The sequence below is a fragment of the Macaca nemestrina genome, chromosome 5 (genome assembly GCF_043159975.1).
Source record: "Macaca nemestrina isolate mMacNem1 chromosome 5, mMacNem.hap1, whole genome shotgun sequence".
NCBI classification, from domain to species: Eukaryota; Metazoa; Chordata; class Mammalia; order Primates; family Cercopithecidae; genus Macaca; species Macaca nemestrina.
The window spans coordinates 154,141,575-154,161,165 of NC_092129.1; the positions used below are offsets into that span (position 1 = coordinate 154,141,575).

At 45.0% G+C, this 19,591-nt stretch overlaps 1 pseudogene; it reads left to right on the top strand.

Annotated features, from left to right (window-relative positions):
- The first annotated feature begins 13,218 nt into the window (after window positions 1–13,218).
- On the top strand, window positions 13,219–14,334 carry LOC139363072 (uncharacterized; annotated as a pseudogene).
- The last annotated feature ends 5,257 nt before the right edge of the window (window positions 14,335–19,591 follow it).

Here is a 19,591-nt window from a genome sequence, read left to right on the forward strand (position 1 = left end):
TTGGATTGATTCTGTGTCTTTGCTATTGTGAATAGTACTGCAATGAACATACACATGCATATACCTTTATAATAGAATAATTTATATTCCTTTGGGTATATAACCTATAGTGGGATTGCTGGGTCAAATGGTATTTCTGGTTCTAAATCTTTGAGGAATTGCCACACTGTCTTCCACAATGGTTGAACCAATTTACATTTCCACCAACAGTGTAAAAGCCTTCCTGTTTCTCTGCAACCTCACCAGCATCTGTTGTTTCTTGACTTTTAATAATTGCCATTCTGACTGGCATGCGATGGTATCTCATTGTAGTGTTGATTTTCATTTTTCTTCTGATCAGTGATGTTTAGCTTTTTTCTTATGTTTATTGGCCACATGTATGTCTTCTTTTGAGAAGTGTCTGTTTAGATCCATTGTCCACTTTTTAATGAAGTTGTTTTTCTCATGTAAATTTGCTTAAGTTCTTTGTGGATTCTGAATACGAGACCTTTGTCAGATGGACAGATTGCAAAAATTTTCTCCCATTCTGTAGGATGTCTGTTCACTCTGATAATAGTTTCTTTTGCTCTGTAGAAGCTCTTTTGTTTAATTAGATCCCATTTGTCAATTTTTGGTTTTGTGGCGGTTGCTTTTGGCGTTTTCATCATAAAATCTTTGCCCATCCCTATGTCCTGAATGGTATTGCCTAGATTTTCTTCCAGGGTTTTTATAGTTTTGGAATTTACATTTAAGTCTTTAATCCATCATAAGTTAATTTTGGGTAAGGTGTAAGGAAGGAGTCCAGCTTCAATTTTCTGCATATTGCTAGCCAGTTCTCCCAGCACCGTTTATTAAATAGGGAATCCTTTGCCCATTGATTATTTTTGTCAGGCTCGTTGAAGATCACAAGGTTTTAGATGTGTGGTCTTATTTCTGAGTTTTCTATTCATTGGTCTATGTGCCTGTTTTGTACCAGTACCATGCTGTTTTGGTTACTGTGCCTTGTAGTATACTTTTAAGTCGGGTAGCCTCATGCCTCCAGCTTTGTTATTTTTGCTTAGGATTCTCCTGGCTATATGAACTCTTTTTTGGATCCATATGAATTTTAAAATAGTTTTTTTGTAATTCTGTGATAAGCTTCACTTTTTAAATTAATGATTAAAAGTTTGAGACATCACAGAGCCTTACGTGTTGAGGAGAAAACAGCTTGAGGCAGATAAAGGAGATACAACAGTATCTCTGAGTTTTTCTTGCCAATATCTTGAATAACAACAATGTTCTCTTCAATGAGTTAACACAGTTGAGAACATAGAGTAACTAGATCAAATAGTTCCAAGACTTCAGTGCCATAAAAATAATGTCTTGAAAATAAGTCTTTGTTTTGTCTAAAATGTCTCAAATTTAGTGGAAGTATGTCCCAAGCGCCAATTTTCTTATTGAAATACATCTTCAAAAAACATTTGCCTACACTTAAAAAAAGAAGCACTGCTCTGTCTCTGGAGTAGCCGTCCTTTGTTTCTTTACTTCTCTAATTAACTTGCTTTCACTTAGAAAAATATTGCCTAATCAGATTTCTTTTCATTTACAAAGATGTGAATCTCATACTTCAGTTAACACATCTAGCTTAGCCTGATGCCAATAACTGGTTTGATGCAGTATCATGAAATTGTTAGTTCAAATTGAGAAACAAGGTTTTTCGATAACTGGCTATTCTATCAGCATTCTATAATACACTTAACATCTTTTGTTGTGGTGTTGAATGATATGTGATAGAAGTGATTGGGACACCACTATGATTCTAAATAGCACTGCTATCAGGTGCTTCTGAGGTGGTTTTGTTGTTTGTTTGTTTGTTTTAGCAGTCCTATTGCGTTTTCTATTCATATTGCTATTCCATCACTGGTTATTCCTTTCTACTCTTTTCTTGTTTCATTTATTTTGATCAATGATGTGCATTTCCAATTCTGTAAAAGTTTAACTCAGTTGTATGTGTGGTAAAATGTAACACCAAACCCTTTGCAAGATGGAATTACCTTGCATATGAGATTGAAGATTGTATACTTCCAAAATCTAGAGAGATGCCAGTGACCAAGGATCAAATGGCCTATTTGTAGCCAACGCCATTTTCATGGCACGCTGGTCCTCTCTGTCACATGGCTCCTTAAAATTCTCTGTCGTTTTCTTCCAATGTAAGTAGTTGTTGTTAAGAATGAGGGTCGTGATCAACTCACTATACCACTGGAGGCTGTATGAGCAAACAACAAACTGTTCTCATGAAAACAGGATGCTGGCAAACTGACAAACTGCATTTGCCACCAGAAGGAATCACTAGTAGCAAGAAGCCCCCCCTTCTTTCAAAACAGATCTTTTTGTCTTTGTCTTTATTTCTGTGTTCATCCCCTTCATTATATCCCGTAGTAACTGACTGCAACAATGGGGTTTCACCATGTTAGCCAGACTGGTCTTGAACTCCTGACTGCAGGTGGTCCACCCGCCTCCGCTTCCCAAAGTGCTGGGATTACAGGCGTGAACCACCACACCTGGCTTAAACTTTTGAATTAAATGTGTAATACTTGATGTTGATGATGTGTTCTAAAAACACTGAGTTGAAGGAATTGAATTGAAAGCCACTGTCTTGGCTGCAGAATTATTGCAGGCATTTTTGTTTAGATTCTGTTAATAACTTCCTGCTGTTTACTTGTTTCTCATATACCATGGAATTATACTTTTGACATATAGATCCAGAAAATGCTTACTTATAGCCCAAACACATAGGGTTACTTTATATGTTAGGAAAATTTCATAATAAAAAGGAAAAAATGGAGTAAGGGAGGGAAAGAAGGAGGAATGGAGGAAGGAGTGAAAGAAGAAAAGAAGGAAGGGGAAGGGGAAGGAAAGCAGAATGAAAAGGAGGAGGGCGAGAGGTTGAATGGAAATATAGAAGAAAGAGAGGGAAGGAGGGACAGAAGGAAGGAGAAACGGAAGGAACAAAAAATAAAAGAAACTAAAATAAAGAAAAGAATAGACGTGAGAAACTAGAAACCCTATGTATGGCCAATATTATGAAAATGGGAGGAAATAAAACAGATGTAGTGAACCTGTAAAGAATAATGGAAATGTAAGAGGGCTTCATTTGTTTATCCATTGCTGTGTAACAAACTACCCCCAAATTTAGCGATTAAAGCAACAAACATTGACGAATTCAAAACCATAATACAAATACCAGCAAAATGGAGCCAATGCAAGTAGAAGAAGTTGAATAAACAAAAGGATTTTGCAAATAGGAATAAGTAAGAGGTCACCGGTGTGCAGATGAAAATGATTTTGTAGTCCAAATCCTCCAAAAAGCAAGTGCCACCATGGGATTAAAGTTACAGCATTTTATTAGGGGACGCACCTGTCAGACGATATTGCAAGGGAGGCAGATTACCCTGGGAAAGACAACAGACCAAGATGCAAGTGTGACCCCCTGTGATGGACAGAAGGAGAGAGAGTTCACTGGACATGTCCTAGACCACAGGCAATCTAAGAAGAGTTGAGTAAGGCCATGGAAGAGTCCTGCAGCCCATGGGAAGCAGAAGGTCAGTACCAATGCTACTGAGGATGTCAGAGCACAGCAGCAGGGCCTTGGGGGATTACCCACGAGTGTGACTCAAACCTGCTGCCCTGACGGGTCTGTGCCCTTGGAAATCAAATCCTGTCAGGCTGAATTGCTAGATGATTCTGCTCACACTTACAATGAGGTAAGGGAAACCAGAAGGCCCCCAGGTGGATCTCTGGTTTCCACACATGCTTTTGCCCTCCTGTGTGAAAGTAGCCATGCCTGTTCCTGAAGATGAAGATCTATTACCTGGGCCTGGAGAGGAGGAGACTCCTCTTCTCACCAGGTGGTTTCTGGGCACACATTGTCCAAACTTCTGCGGTGACTAAAGTAATGTGTAGTTCAACAGGCTCTCTTTTGTCTCCTTTTAAGGGTACCCTCCTTTGGAAACCAGGACCTCCTAACCTGCACAGCCAAGTGTTGGAGATAAAACATGCAAAATACCCTAGTGGGTGAATCAAAGAGATTGGACATGGAGCCAAACCTGCTTCCACCTTTTGATTTCTGGACCCACATGTTCTTCCACTGAGAACACAGCACCACAGAGACGTCTCTGATTCAAACAATGTACCATGTTCTGAAAGATGGCACCCACCCCTCAGAGTGCTTCCTCCAGGCTGGCACTGAGCTGTGCCTATAGAAGACCTGTCCAGCATTCCTTGTGGCTGGCAGCCCCTGGGTGGTGCAGTTGGTGATAGGATTAGTGGAACCCACAGCCATGGAAACACTGAAACTTTCCCTGCCAAGTGGGTCCTTCAGGGAGATAATGGGCTAGGAGCACCGCCTAGCATGTGGATCAGGAATGCCAACTTCCTACCTGCTGTTCATCCACCCCAGTCAACGTGAAATTGTCAATGAAATGAGCTGATTGAATATCCTATAGGATATCCAGTATGTCTACTGTAGTCTTAAGACTATATACTATAGAGGGCAGAGGAGTTACAATAGTCCTGAGGCAAATGATAAATAAATGTGTTGTGTACCCCACATGAATATGAATCACTCCATATCCCCTTTCTAATTGGAGAGGAAATGAATGCACTCCCAAATCCACAGCTGCACGCTGTGTGCCTAAGGATTTATTGATCTGCTCTACCAGTGATATCCAGACAACACAAAAACTGCAATTATAACTCCTACTTGGCCATACCTAGAGTAATTTCTTTCATTGTTTAGGCCTCACCAGGCTCCCTCAGGGACAGTTTGCTGGATTATGTAGATACAATAGACAGCCCCAACACCACCCCACATCCGTCAGCTCTCTAATGGTGATGCGACACCCACAGTACTTTCAGTGTCTCCCACAAGACACACGAGGTTGCCTGCTTGCCATGGTGCCTGCTTTCCACCCCTCTACACTCCCGTGTCACTTTCATTGTGTCCTGAATAACAGTTTCAAGTTTGTCTATGGTTTCTGTGAGGAGCCGGGACATCCAGATAGAATGGGCCACATGAATCAACTGGTACGTGTTTCCCCTTTCAGGCAAAGTCTCACTCACTTCACACAATCACAGAGATCCCCATACAGGCTACTAGACTATGAGAAACAAACACACCCATCCAAACCCAAAGAATGGACTCAGAGACCCGGAGAAGAGCAAAAGTGAGACTGTGAGTGATGGTTTTGCAATATCGGGTGTCTGGAATGCAGACACACCAGGGACGGTTTGAACAATTTCAACAATGTATTCGCTAGTGCTCAAGTCCCTCCCCCATTTCCTCATTAGCTGAGTACCAAGGGCTTATGATCTTCCCAGATGTCACCTATTGGTAGTTTGATTAAGATTTCAAGTATGTTCCTTAGTGTCTTTTTGCTGCATTTTGGTGCAGCCCATAATGCTTTGCTATTGTCTCAGGACTGTTTAAACATTTGACTTATGGCCCTAATAGCTGCACTTAGTTGATAAGAAAGGGTATAATTATCTATGTTGCAAGCTAGCCTAAACTAAATTTTTGGTGAGGTGGGGAGGGGTTCATTGAGGGGTCCCCAACCGATAGGTTCCTGGCCAGTGTATGAAAGGGAAAGCAAGAAGGAGAGGGGGTGGTGGCTGAGTACATTTTGCTTCTTTATCTCTTTATGACCATGTGGGCTGCTTAAACCTATACTAAGGCACGTAGAATTGAAAATGAACCATCACATGTAGGTTATTTTTTATACCCTTAAGTCCTGTCCAAGCCAGGGCTGGGCCAAGGCCCTCAAACGTCCAGCTGTGGCCTCCTCCTGCTCCAGATGAGGAGTGGGCTGCAGGGAGGGCCATGGAGCCTGCTCTGTCCCCATCCCGGTCTCTGTCTCTCAGGCTGACCAGGGCACATCCAGGTGGGTGAGTTGGGAATTGCGTGCTGATTGCTGAGGGCCTGGATGATCACTATCTCAGAGGGAGCAGCTGTGATCTGGGGAGGGCTAGAAACTGGAGAGGAATCCAAGGAGAGGTGGTGCCTCTAGTCCCTTCCTCTCTGCATCCCCCTCCCGTGTTTCTCCAGCCATCAGGAGGACACCAAGAAAAAGACCCTCGAGGCCCAGACTGAGGGCCCCTGTGTGTACAGTCCCTTTGAGGTCCCCTTGTACCAGGGAGGGTCCTGAGTGCACACGGCCATCCTCTGTCCACTTTGCAGATCCCCATATATCTCATCTGGGAGCTGTCTCAGGGGTGTCATGTCTTCTGGGTCCCTCGAGGCTGTGCTTTTTCCAGGTTCCCACCATATGGCCCCTGTGTCCCTGTGTTTCTTGCAGATAATATGGACAAGGTGATAAGCAGATGTCCCTGGGCTATTTGGGGAATGGGGACCAGCTCTCTGTCAGGGCAGCTGTGGTCCCTGTTTTCATCTTATGTCCAGGTGTTACATTTTCCAGCCCCCGAGGGTCATAGTCCCCAGGGGGCTGTTTTTTGGGCTTTGTTCTGCGCTCTGTGGCCTCACCTTGCCCTCTTTGAGCCAATTTTTTCTTCTTAACATAGTCATGGCCTGGTAAGTTTAAAATAAGAGACAGTCAGAATCATTTCCCCCACAGCCAGGTTGTTTGAGGGGAGAGGAAAAGAGCAGCAGAAAGTTTTCAGTTTCTGCAAAGACAGAGACAGTGCAGGGCACAGTGAGAGTCTGGGGTGTCCCGGAGACCTAAGTGTTTCTGCCATTTCCGCACTTCCGTGTGTCTGGTCAGGGAGGTGGTGGTGACTCATCCTTGAACCTAACGGCACTGTCAGTTGGCGCCTCAGGCCTGGGCAGATGGGACGGTTCATCCCCTGCCCTGCAGCAAGAGGGCCCTGTCCAGGGGGCGCCTACAGCATGGGCAGTGCAGGTCTGTGGTCGCTCCTGCTCTCACCTGTGGCATCTCCTGTAGAGGGATTGTCAGTTCTGGTTCCCTGTAGGCAGGAATGGTTTCACTGGGACAATGGCCAGAAAAAGGGCATGAAAATCACATGTTAATTTCTCAAAATTCCTGCTTTAAATGTTGATGTCCATCAACATAATTTCAGCTGGATAATCTTAATAGGATGTCCTCCAATACTGATGTTGTAAGGGACGTTGAATGGGACAGGAACACAAGTTTAGAGCTTCCTTTCTCAGAGGATCCATGTGGGAGATGGTGCCTGTGGCAGTGACAGTCCCCAGATGCAGAGGGTGCATAGAGGCAGCCTCAGGCTGAGGGGTCTGAAGAAACCCCCTACTGCACAAGGAGAAGGAGAAGATCCCCTGTGGGCAGCAATGGCAGTGGCCTGGGTGGAAGCCCTGTTAGGAACCGGAAAGGAAGGGCTTGCAACCCCACTAAGCAGCAGCCCTGGGGTGGAACTGCATTTCCAAGGGTGAGTGGACAGTCAGGAGCAAGCATAGCCCACATGTAGGTTATGGGGAGAGGAGACTGGGCCTCCTTGAGCAAGGGAATCACCAGCATCAGGTCAGGTGCAGACTCCATGGCAGCCACATATTTCCATGCTGGGCCTGTGAGCCCCAGGGCTTCCTGATGGGATCTCCAGTTAGGAGCTGTGTGCTCAGAGCTGGGAGGGGAGGAACGCTGAGCTGCAGGTGGAGGGCAGAACCCACAGTGTGCAGGGTCTGCCCTAGTGTGCAGGTGCCTCCGCAGATGAGGAGGTCCTGGGGTCTGAGGGGTAGAAGGACTGTGTGTGTGACCCAGCCCAGGACTGGAGGACATGGAGACACGGCCAGGGCCTCTCTTGGGGAGGCCTCCCACTGTGTCAGGGCTGGTCAGGTGTGAGAGGAGGAGGAAAGGGCACTGAGTTTCCTCCTGGGTCTTGTTCCTGAGTCCTGGGGTCCTTTCACTCATTGCCGGGGTGGGTGCTGGGCACAGGGCAGGTGCTGATGCTGATGGAGTCACGGGAGGGGACTGGCAGGGGCTGGGAAAAGTGTCATGGGAGGGAGAAAAAAGTGGGGACATCATCTTCCCTCAGAGAAAGGGTGCATCTGATTTTGGAGTGACTGAGGAGGGAGAAGTCCTCAGGGAATAAAAAGCAGTGCTCTGCACCCAGTGGAACATTTACTGTTTCTTTCTTTTCTCCAGAGCTGATGAGCCTACAAGGCCCGGAACAACACGTGGTTGGGACAGGAGACCACCAGGGCAGTGCACAGCTGAGATCTCAGTCTCTGGTGTCAGCTCCTAGGTCCGCTGGCTCCACTGAGGGCAGCTAGACTCTGCAGCCAGGCGGTCTGCATTCATCTCCTTGCCTATGTCTCACCAGCACGTTCTCTCTTGGTGCCTCAGTTTCCTCATCCATGACATGGGGAAACTATGAGCATTTATTTCTTGTGGTTGGATGAATGAAAAGGGTTAATATATATGAGGTGTTTGCAGCTGTGCCGTATTATTTTTGTTTTTTATTATATTTGATATATTTCATATGCAGTAATTGTATTATTATATGTGACTTTTATGAGTGAGTGTCCTGCTTATGGCTCCTTGTGGGGAGCCCAGGACCAGCTTTTCTGGCACCTTGAGGTCCTGTCATCTCTGTCACACTCTCCTGCATTACCCCATTCTATTCTGTCTTCATATTTTATACTATAGATATTTAGCTCTTAAATACACATTTCCGGTCTGCATTTTATTTCAAGTGACTGGGAAGGGATAGAGTGTGAGGTTCAGGAGAGAAGGAGAGGTCTGTCTCGATGCCTTGACACAGCACAAAGAAATCTCCCCTCCTCCCCCACACCTCCACACCAGTTCTCATTGAGGGACAGATTCACAGCAACACTGAAAGGGCTGGGAAGGGATGGGGGGAACATCTGGGGCCAATGTTCAGGGGCTGACCCTGTGGGGGACACCTGCCCTGCAGAGTTGGAGCTCACATGTGATGACGTAGAGCTGAAGGGTGATATCAGGGAGGTGACAGAGAGTGCTTTGTGGTTTCCTGATTACAAAGATTAGAGGTCAGTCAGCTTCTGGGGTGAAGTGACTGCTGGGGAGATTGAACTGAATTAATGCAGAATAAATGAGCTGGGAATGAGGATGAGTAAAGCAAGCATCAGTATCTCCTGCCATCAGTTCAGACTGATTGGGGAAGTGGGAGAGTTCCTAACCCTGTTGCGTGGTTCCTCCTAACATCCTGGTCTTGGGGGCACAGGTGGGTGGTGCTGTTCTTGGTCAGGGCAGCCTCAGCTCCATCCAGATAAAGCAGTGGTGACAGAGAGAGTTAGGGGAGCACCTGTGAAACAGACCAAGGCAGGGATGGGAGCCCCCTGTGCAGCAGGAGTGGATGCAGGACCTGCCTGGAAGCAAGAGAAGGATGAGGGAACCTAGTTGGGTACTGATCCCTGCCTGCCTGTGTTCACAGGGTAACCAGTAAGGGAGCTGGGGTAGGGAATTCGTTCATAAGCTATCTATCCAGAGATGTGTTTATAGATATATTCTTTCATGTTTGTATTCAGGTTTGTTGTCACAGACACATTTATCCATGTATGTTTTATGTTTAAGTTACTTTGGAATGGTTCAGTCACAAAATCTTAATCTCTTAACTTGTGCTGCTCTCTACACAGACACACACACACATTCACACACATGCTATACAAACATGTCTACATGTATCTATAAAGAGACATGTTATGTTATTTTTTATTTTTTTAATTCATATATATTCATGGGGCACAAGCGCAATTTTGCTATATTGCTATATAGGTCGTGGTAAAGTCAGGGCCTTCAGAGCATCCAGCACTGGAGACAAGCACATTGTACTCACCAAGAAATCCCTCTGTTATACACCCAATGCCAACCACCCTTACCCTTCTGGGTCTCTGTGATCCATCACTTCACACTCTGCTTTTATGTATATGAAGAGATATTAACCAAATATGGCAGAGTGGTAACTTGAATTTTACTGCACCATTCTTTCAGCTTATTTGCACATTTGAAAATTTATACAGTATAAGTTGGAAGAATGAGGGAAAAGAGAGAGAGGGAGAGGGAGAGAGAGAAAGCGAGCTGACTTTTTAATGATCGCCATTCTAATTGGTGTGAGATGGTATCTCATTGTGGTTTTGATTTGCGTTTCTCTAATGGCTAGTGATGATGAGCATTTTTTCATGTGTCTGTTGGCTGTATGAATGTCTTCTTTTGAGAAGTGTCTGTTCATATCCTTTGCCCAGCCTTTTTTTGATGGGGTTGTTTTTTTCTTGTAAATTTGTTTGACTTCTTTGTAGGTTCTGGATATTAGCCCTTTGTCAGATGAGTAGATTGCAAAAATTTTCTCCCATTCTGTAGGTTGCCTGTTCACTCTGATGGTAGTTTCTTTTGCTGTGCAGAAGCTCTTTAGTTTAATTAGATCCCATTTGTCAATTTTGGCTTTTGTTGCCGTTACTTTTGGTGTTTTAGACGAGCTTATATTTTATGTGGTGGTGTCACTTCGTATTACCTATGCAACTTTATTGACGATCAATTGACAAAAAAATGTAAGAATGTCTTTCTAGATTCTCACTTCTGTTCATTGATCTCTGTGTCTCTCACTGTCACACAGTCTGGATTATTGTAGTTTTATAAGACATTCCATTTTACACGTCTCCTGGACACATAGCCAAGAATATCCCCAGAGTGTATGATCAGGAGGCAGACGGTGGGATTATATGATGTATGGACATTAATCAGACTAGATAAGGCTAATTTGATTTCTCAAGTGCTTGTACCAAGAATGGGAAAGAGCTCATGTTGCTCGCGTGTCCTGAAAACATTCAGTTGAAGTAGGAGATTAAATATTAAAAGCCACTGTCTTGGCTGCAGAATCACCCTAGACATTTTCTTCATATTCAATTAATAACTTCCTTTTCTTTACTTTTATATTATAAATTATGGCATTATACTTTTAGCATTAGGTTCAAGTGATGCTTCCTTTTAGCCTAAACACTTAGGTTTTATGAAAAAAATGGAGGGAGAAAGCTCTGAGGGAGGAAAGGAGGAAAGAAGGAAGGAAGGACAGAGAAAGACAAAATAAAAATGTTCAAAAAAGAATAGGAGGAAAGGGTTGGAAACGGCAAATATGGCTGTTATTAAAATGCAAGGTATTAAAAGATGTGTAGATAATATCCATGGAATAATGGAAACTTAAGAAAGCCTTGGCCAGGAGCGGTGGCTCATGCCTGTAATCCCAGCACTTTGGGAGGCCAAGATGGGCGGATCACTAGGTCAGGAGATCGAGACAATCCTGGCTAACATGGTGAAACTCTGTCTCTACTAAAAATACAAAAAATTAGCCGGGCGTGGTGGCAGGCGCCTGTAGTCCCAGCTACTCAGGAGGCAGGAGGATGGCGTGAACCCAGGAGGCAGAGCTTGCAGTGAGCCGAGATTGACCCACTGAACTCCAGCCTGAGCGACAGAGTGAGACTCCATCTCAAGAAAAAAAAAGAAAGCCTTAATAGTTATCAATTGCTGTGTCACAAACTACCTCAAAATTTAATAGCTTAATAGAACAAATATCCGTTAACTCAAAGAGATACTACAAACACAAGTAAAATAGATTCTATGGGGGTGGCAAAAGTTGGACAAAGAGAAGGATTTTACAAGTTGAAATAAGTAAGAGTTATTGATGTGCAGATGGAAATAATTTTTAGTCTAAGTCCTTCAAGAAGCAGATGCCAAGATGAGCTTCAAGTCTGTGGCATTTTATGAGGGGACACACCTGTAAGGGAATATGTGAAGCAAGCCAGAAATCCCTGGAAAAGGTGGCACACCACAAAGCCAGTGTGACCCCCAAGTGCTGGACAGAAGGAGAGGTTTGTTTGACACATCCTAGAGCACAGGCAATCTAAGGACGGTTGAGCAAGGCCATGGAGGAGTCCTCCAGCCACAGTTGGCCATCAGAGGAGTCCCGTGTCTCCCAGTAATGGCCTGCCTTAGTGCGCCTGCTGTGACCGGTCACTGGCTGGGAACAGCCCATGGGAAGCAGGGCTTCTGCACTAACCCTTCTGAGGATGTCAGAGCACAGGAGCGGAGCCTTGGGACATTATCTAGGTGTATAACTCAGTCCTTCCTTCCTGAGGGTTCTGGGCTCTTGAGTATCAAACCCTCTCAGGCTGCGGTTGCTGGATGATTCTGCTCATACTTACAACAGGACAAGGGGAAACATAAGGCCTCCAAGTGGATCTCTTATTTCCACACACACTTCTGCCTTCCTTGTGTGATAGCAGCCCTGCCTCCTCCTCTTCTCACCTGCTTGTGTCTGGACACATACTATTCAAACATCCGTGGGGGCAACCATAACGTGTAGTTCCATGGACTCTCATTTGTCTCCTTGCCAGGGTGCCCCCTTTGGGAAACCAGGACCTCCTCCCCTGCAGAGCCCCGATATTGGAGAGGAGAAGTGCAAAATCACCCTGAGGGTGAATAGAAGGGATGAGACATGGAGCCACACCTGTTTCAACTTCTTGGTTTTTGGACCCACGTATTCTTCCTTCTGTAAACACAGCACCATACAGACGTCTTTGATTTAATACGCGCAGCACATCCTGAAAGCTGGCCCCCGTTCCTCAGAGGGCTTCATCCAAGCTGGTACTAAATTGTGTCTGTAGAGACCTGTCTATGACTCGGTGTGGCTGGCAGCCCCTGGGAGGTGCAGGTGGTGATATGACCAGGGGATGCCTTGGTCATGGCCCACGCTTCATCCCTTTCCCTCTGAGGTGTGTCCCGCGGGCAGATAATGCACTGAAATTCTGAGCCAGTGGATCAGGAATGCCAATAGTGATACTGGCTGAGGGTCTGAGAGTAGAGAGGAAAACACACCACATCGAATAGGTACCTACCCCTGTGAGGATGAACCTCCGCCTCGCCGGCAGCTTCCCACTTGAGCTGGGTGATCTGAGCCGCCGTGTCTGTGGCGGTCAAGGAGCACAGGTCCTGGTTCCGGGCGATGTAATCCCTGACGTCGTAGGCGAGCTGGTGATATTCCAGAAGGAGGCGCCCGTCGGACCCCTTGTCGCAGCCAGGCATCCTCTAGATGGTGTGAGACCCTGGCCCTGCGCCCGCGGTCAGCCCCGTCCACCGAGCCCCGCCCCCGCCCCCGCCCCTACCAACCTGCGCGGATTTTGGCCTAAACTGAAAATGAAACCGGGTAACGGCTCCTAGGCTTCTCCCCGGTCAAGGGTCTTCGGGTCCCGCGGCCTCGGGGTGGATCTCGGACCCGAAGATTCGGGGAGACCCGGATTGTCCGTGGGGGATGTGCAGGGGTAGTGACCTGCGCCCAAGGCCGGTGTCACTCACAGGCCTCGCTCTGGTTCTAGTAGCCGCTCAGGGTCCGCAGGTTCATTCGGTAAACTGTGCGTTGGTCTTGGCGGTCCCTGTCTTCTCCTCCCAATATTCTGGCCCCTCCTGCTCCATCCACGGCGCCCGCGGCTCCATCCTAGGACTCACGGCGTCGCTGTCCAACCGCACGAACTGCGTGTCGTCCACTTAGCCCATGGAGATGAAGCGGGGGCACCCCGCGGCCCGGCCGGGACGTGACGGTGTGGAAATACCTCAAGGAGTGGAAGCCTGTGGACGAGGGGGGGCGCTGAGACCCTCCCGACCCTCCTCCTGGCACCGCAACCGGGTTCCTGCGCCCCTGCCGGGCGGACCCCTAGCTACTCCCCACAGAAGCTGTTTCCCTCCCGACCCCGCACTCACCCGCACAGGTCTGGGTCAGGACCAGGGCTCCCGAGAGCAGCAGAAGGAGGGTCCGGGGCGCCATGACCCCATCCTTGGCGACTGGGGAGAATCGCAGTACTGGTGGGTGCGTGGGAACTTTAGAACCCGGACCCTGGCTACATTGATTGACTTCTCTAGAAACCCAACAGTCAATGGGAGCGAGAACTGGGGCCGCCCGGTGAGTATCCAGGAAGAAGGACCAGACGCAGGTTGAGAGAGGGAGAAGAGAAACCCTTCGGAGATGGGGAATCCCCAACGTTGGGCCTCCCCAGTCCACACACGCTTTCTGAGCCTGAGATTCTGAGAGCCACGCCTGGGGCTCTGGGACTTCGCCCTGACCCCGCTCCTCCTGTGCCAAGCGCTCTGTCTCAATCTTTCCCTGAGTCTTGGCCCAGGAGCTGTCTGAGAAACCAGGGAGAAACACACGGCATGGGCCCCATCCCTCTTTCTTCACTTTTCATCACGGACTCCCCGTCCCAGAACTGGACTCCCTGCCTCCTACTCCTTACCTGTCCCAGTGGACTCTTCTAGAAGAAAAATCACCCCGGAGAGCTTGGTGCCAGAGAGTGAGCTTGCCCTGGGAATGGAGGTGTAGAGACAGGGCTTTTTTTTCTTTTCTTTTTTCTTTTTCTTTAAATCTGGAGAAGTTGCGCCTGAGTGCGTGAGATAGAACAGAGACCAGTTTGCTTTTTGTTTATTAACTACAGTGGGTAGCAGAATCTTGGTAATCCCTAAATGATCAGGAATCTAATCGGTAGAAAATGTGACTTTGGTCCCTTGACATATAAATGTGTCTAAAAACAGTACAACAGGACTCACAAAGCTCCTAAGTTTCACTTTCCCAGACAATGTATCTGTGACTCCCGCTTGTAGTATTTTATATTTACCTTCATTCCGTAGCCCTGCGTTTCTTTGTGAGTCCAGGACATCTCCTAATACAAAATAGCCACTGTGTTATTTTATGTTGCAACCAGGAGCCAGTACAGACTTTATTCACCTCACAGTGGCAAGCACTCAATGCAGTCACAGTGCCCCTCACCAGTGCTCATGCACTGCCTGCTTTTAGGAAGTATCCACATCTAAGTGTTGTGTATATTTTATAGGAACACTTAGTATTTTTAAAATCTGATTAACGTAAAAACAATTAGTTTTCGGGCAGACCCACATAAGGTATTAAAGGTCAACTGCAAAGAACACCCAGCGAGGCTCTGTAGACGGATGTATTAAAAATCTATTAAACAAGTGTTTAAACCTAAGAATTCTGCTGTTTTCGAATTCTTTCCCTCTGCTCCATTTCCTCACCTCCTGCTTCTCCAGCCCTTCCCTCCATCCCTCTCATCCCTCAGGCGCTCCTCTCCCCTTAGTCCCCACCACCCTGTCACTCCCGAATTGTGGCTCTGGCACTGTCCCATGACCTGCTGCGTGACTGTTCTCTCCACAGTGGTCCTGCTCCTGTGAGTCACAGTGTGTCATTTCTCCACCTAAAACATTCCAGTGGCTCCACCTTGGTCTTGTGAAGCTTCTGGAATGTCAGGCATGTGAGCATATGAGGGTACACCTGGTTCATCGTAGGGATTAAATTAATTTTTGTTGACTGAATGAATGAAATATGAGTGTATTAAATTGCATCACAGAAAATTATAAAATGTAAAATACTGAAAAAGTTCAGAAAGATTTTATTTTATGTAACTAGTGTGCATATCAATTCATCAATTCATTCATGCACTACCACCCCTGGCAAAACAACACCCATTTATCTGCTTATAGTTCCTTGGTCAGAAATCTGGGCAAAATGTGGAGAGAATCTCTGTTCTGGGCTTCCAAAAGCTGTGTTTTCAGTTTGAATCCTCCTTCAGGCTTATACAGAGGTGGCAGAATGAAGTTCCTGGCAGTTGTAAGACTGAGGTTCCTGTTCCTTGCTGGCTGTCACTGTAGAGAACAGGGAGGACTGTGCTCAATTGCTGGTGCCCAACAGCGTTCTTTCCTACACAGCCTCTTCATTTTCAAAGCCCACGGTGAAGGAAACCCCTCATGCTGAATCCCTCTCACACTGTGTTTCTCTATGCTCAGGAAGAACCCAGTCCTTTCAAGGACTCACCTGATTACGACAGTCCAAGCAGGATAAACCCAGTCTAAAGTCAACTAATTGAGGTCCTTAATTGTATCTGCTAAATCCCTTCATAGCAGCACCTACATCAGAGTTGGTTGAATAACTGGGGGAAGGTGAATGACCAGGAGCTGGTTGTTGAGGCCATCATAGAATCAGCCCAGCAAGGACTGGATCTTCCTTTCGTGTTTAATTGGGACACAGTTGGAAATTGAAGTTCAAGTAAAGTGATCATTGTGAATGGTAATAAAATGCATCCTCTTCACCCATGGACATTCTTCTTACCTTTTAAAACTAAGTTACATGTTTAATGTCTTATAATTAATTTAGGCCAGGTGTGGTGGCTCACGCCTGTGATTCTAGCACCGTGGAAGGCAAAGGAAGGCAAATTTGTTGACTCCAGAAGTTGAAGATCAGCCTGGGCAACATGGAGAAACCCCCATCTCTACAAAAAAATTTAGAAAATTAGCCAGGCGTGGTGCTTCATGCCTGTAGTCCCAGTTACTCAGGACGCTGAGATCAGAGGGTCCCTTGAGCCCAGGAGGTCGACACAGCAGTGCATGGTGATCATGCCATTGCACTCCAGCCTGGGTGACAGAGTGAGACCCTGTATAAATAACAATAATATTAATAATAATGATACATTTAGAGCAAATGTAAACTAACGTAATAATAGATTCCCTTTTATGAAAATGTATTAGTTATTTACTATTGCATAACAAATTATGTAAAACTTAGCAGCTCAAAACAGCAAATATTCATCATCTCCCACAGTTTCCGATGGTCAGGGATCCAGGAGAGGCTTCCCTGAGTGCTTCTGGCTCAGGGCCTCTCACAAGGTTGCAGTCCAGTTGTCAGCCTAGGCCTGCATCATCTGAGGGCTTCACTGGGGCTGAGGATTCACATGAAACATGAATCAGTCACATGGCTGTGGAAAAGGCCTAGTTCCTTGCTGTCTGTTCCCAGAAGGCCTCAGTTCTCAGCCACATGGACCTTTCCTCAGGCCTCAGGGCTGCTTATTGCACAGCAGGTGGCTTCCCCAAGAGCTCATGATCCCAGAGACCTTGAGAGAGAAGGGGGAGCCTGCAGTGAGTTTTATGTTCTACACCCAGAGTCACAAACTATTATGTCAGCATTACTCTATCAGTTTGAAGTTGTATTTGTTCGTTCTCACACTGCTATAAAGAAATACCTGAGACTGGGTAATTTATAAAGGAAAGAGGTTTAATTGACTCACAGTTCTGCATGGCTGAGGAGGCTGCCCCAGGAAACTTACAACCATGGCAGAAGTGGAAGCAAACACGTCCTTCTTCACATGGTAGCAGGAGAGAGGAATGCAGATCGAAATGGGGAAAAGCCCCTCATGAAACCATCAGATCTCATGAGAATTCTCTCAGTATCATAAGAACAGCATGGAGTTACCATACCCATGATCCAATCATCTCCCATGAGGCCCCTCCCCCAATACACAGGGATTACAATTAGCATGACAATTCAAGATGAGAATTGGGTGGGAACACAGAGCCAGACCATATCAGAAGTGCATCATTAAGTCCAAGCCACACTCAAGAGAGGAAATTAAGCAGCACCTCTGGAATGGAACAGTATTAAAGGATTTGAATATATGTTTAAAGCAAAATTAAAACACTTGTTTCAGGATTTTGAAAAATCAAAGTTTTTTTTATCTAATTATTTTCGTTAATGCCTTTAGCTTGTCTTTTAATTTAATTTAAAGTTCCAGGGTACATGTGCAGGATGTGCAGGCTTGTTACATAGCTAAATGTGTGCTATGGTGGTTTGCTGCACCTATCAACCCATTACGTATGTATTAATCCTGGCACGCATTAGCTATTTTTCCTAATGCTCCTCCTACCACTGCCCTCCCCCAGCAGACCCCAGTGTGTGATGTTCCTCTCCCTGTGTCCATGTGTTCTCATTGCTCAGCTCCCAGTTATAAGTGAGAACATGTGGTGTTTGGCTTTCTGTTCCTGTGTTAGTTGGCTGAGGATAATGGCTTTTGGCTTCATCCATACCCCTGCAAAGGACTTGATCTAATTCCTTTTCATGACTGCATAATATTCCATGGTAAATACGTACCATATTTTCTTTATGCAGTCCATCATTGATGGGCATTTGGGTTGATTTCATGTCTTTGCTATTGTGAATAGTGCTGCAATGAACATACACATGCATGTATCTTTATAATAGAATGGTTTATTCTCCTTTGGTTACATACCCTGTAATGGGATTGCTGGGTGAAATGGTATTTCTGTTTCTAAATCTCTGAGGAATCACCAAATTGTCTTCCACAATGGTTGAACCAATTTACATTTCCACCAACAGTGTAAAAGCCTTCCTATTCCTCCACAACCTCGCCACATCTGGTGTTTATTTACTTTTAAATAATTGCCATTCTGACTGGCATTAGATAGCATCTCATTTGTGGTTTTGATTTGCATTACTGTAATCAGTGATGTTGAGTTTTTTTCATATTTTTTTGGCCACATGTATGTCTTATTTTGTGAAATGTCTCTTCATGTCCTTCGTCCACTTTTTAATGAAGTTTTTTTCATGTAAATTTGCTTAAGTCCTTTGTAGATTCTGAATATTAGAACTTTGTAAGATAGATAGATTGCAAAAATTTTCTCCCATTCTGTAGGGTGTCTGTTTGCTCTGATGACAGTTTCTTTTTCTGTGCAGAAGCTCTTTTGTTTAATTAGATCCCACTTGCCCATTTTTGCTTTTGTGCCAGATGCTTTTGGCGATTTCTTCATAAAATCTTTGCCCATGCCTGTGTCCTGAGTGGTATTGCCTAGATTTTCTTTCAGGGTTTTTTTATAGTTTTGCGTTTTACATTTAAGTCTTTAATCTATATTGAGTTAATTTTTGTGTAAAGTGTAAGGAAGGGGTCCAGTTTCAGTTTTCTGCATATGGCTAGCCAGTTCTCCCATCACCATTTACTAGATAGGGAATCCTTTCCCCATTGCTTGTTTTGTCAGGTTTGTTGAAGATCAAATGGTTGTAGATGTGCAGTCTTTTTTTGTGAGTTCTCTATTCTGTTCCATTGGTCTATGTGCCTGTTTTTGTACCAGTATCATGCTCTTTTGTTTACTGTAGCCTTATAGTATAGTTTTAAGTGGCGTAGCATGATGCCTCCAGCTTTGTTTTTTTTGCTTAATATTCTTTTGGCTATATGAGCTCTTATTGGATCCATATGAATTTTAAAATAGTTTTTTTCTGATTCCATAATAAGCTTCTCTTTTAAAATTAATGATTAAATGTTTGAGACATCACAGAGCCTTGGGTGCTTAGGAGAAAACAGTTTGAAACAGAGAAAGGAGATGCAACAGTATCTCTGAATTTTTCTTGTGAATACCTTTAATAACAATGTTGTTTTCAATGAGTTAACACAGTTGAGAACATACAGTAACTAGATCAAATAGTTCCAAGACTTCAGTCCCATAAAAATAATGCCTCAAAAATAAAACTTTGTTCTGTCTAAGATGTCTCAAATTTAGTGGAAGCATGTCCCAAGCGCCAGTTTTCTTATTGAAATATCATCTTCACTAAATATTTGTCTACACTTAAAAAACAAAAAACTCTGCTATATGGAGTAGCCATTCTTTTGTTTCCTTAATTCTCAGTAAACTTGCTTTCACTTAGAAAAACATTGCCTAATCAAATTGCTTTTCATTTACAAAAGTGTGAATCTCATACTTCAGTCAACACATCTAGCTTAACAGATGCCAGTAACTTTGGTTTGAAACAGTAGCCTGAAATGGTTAGCTCAAAT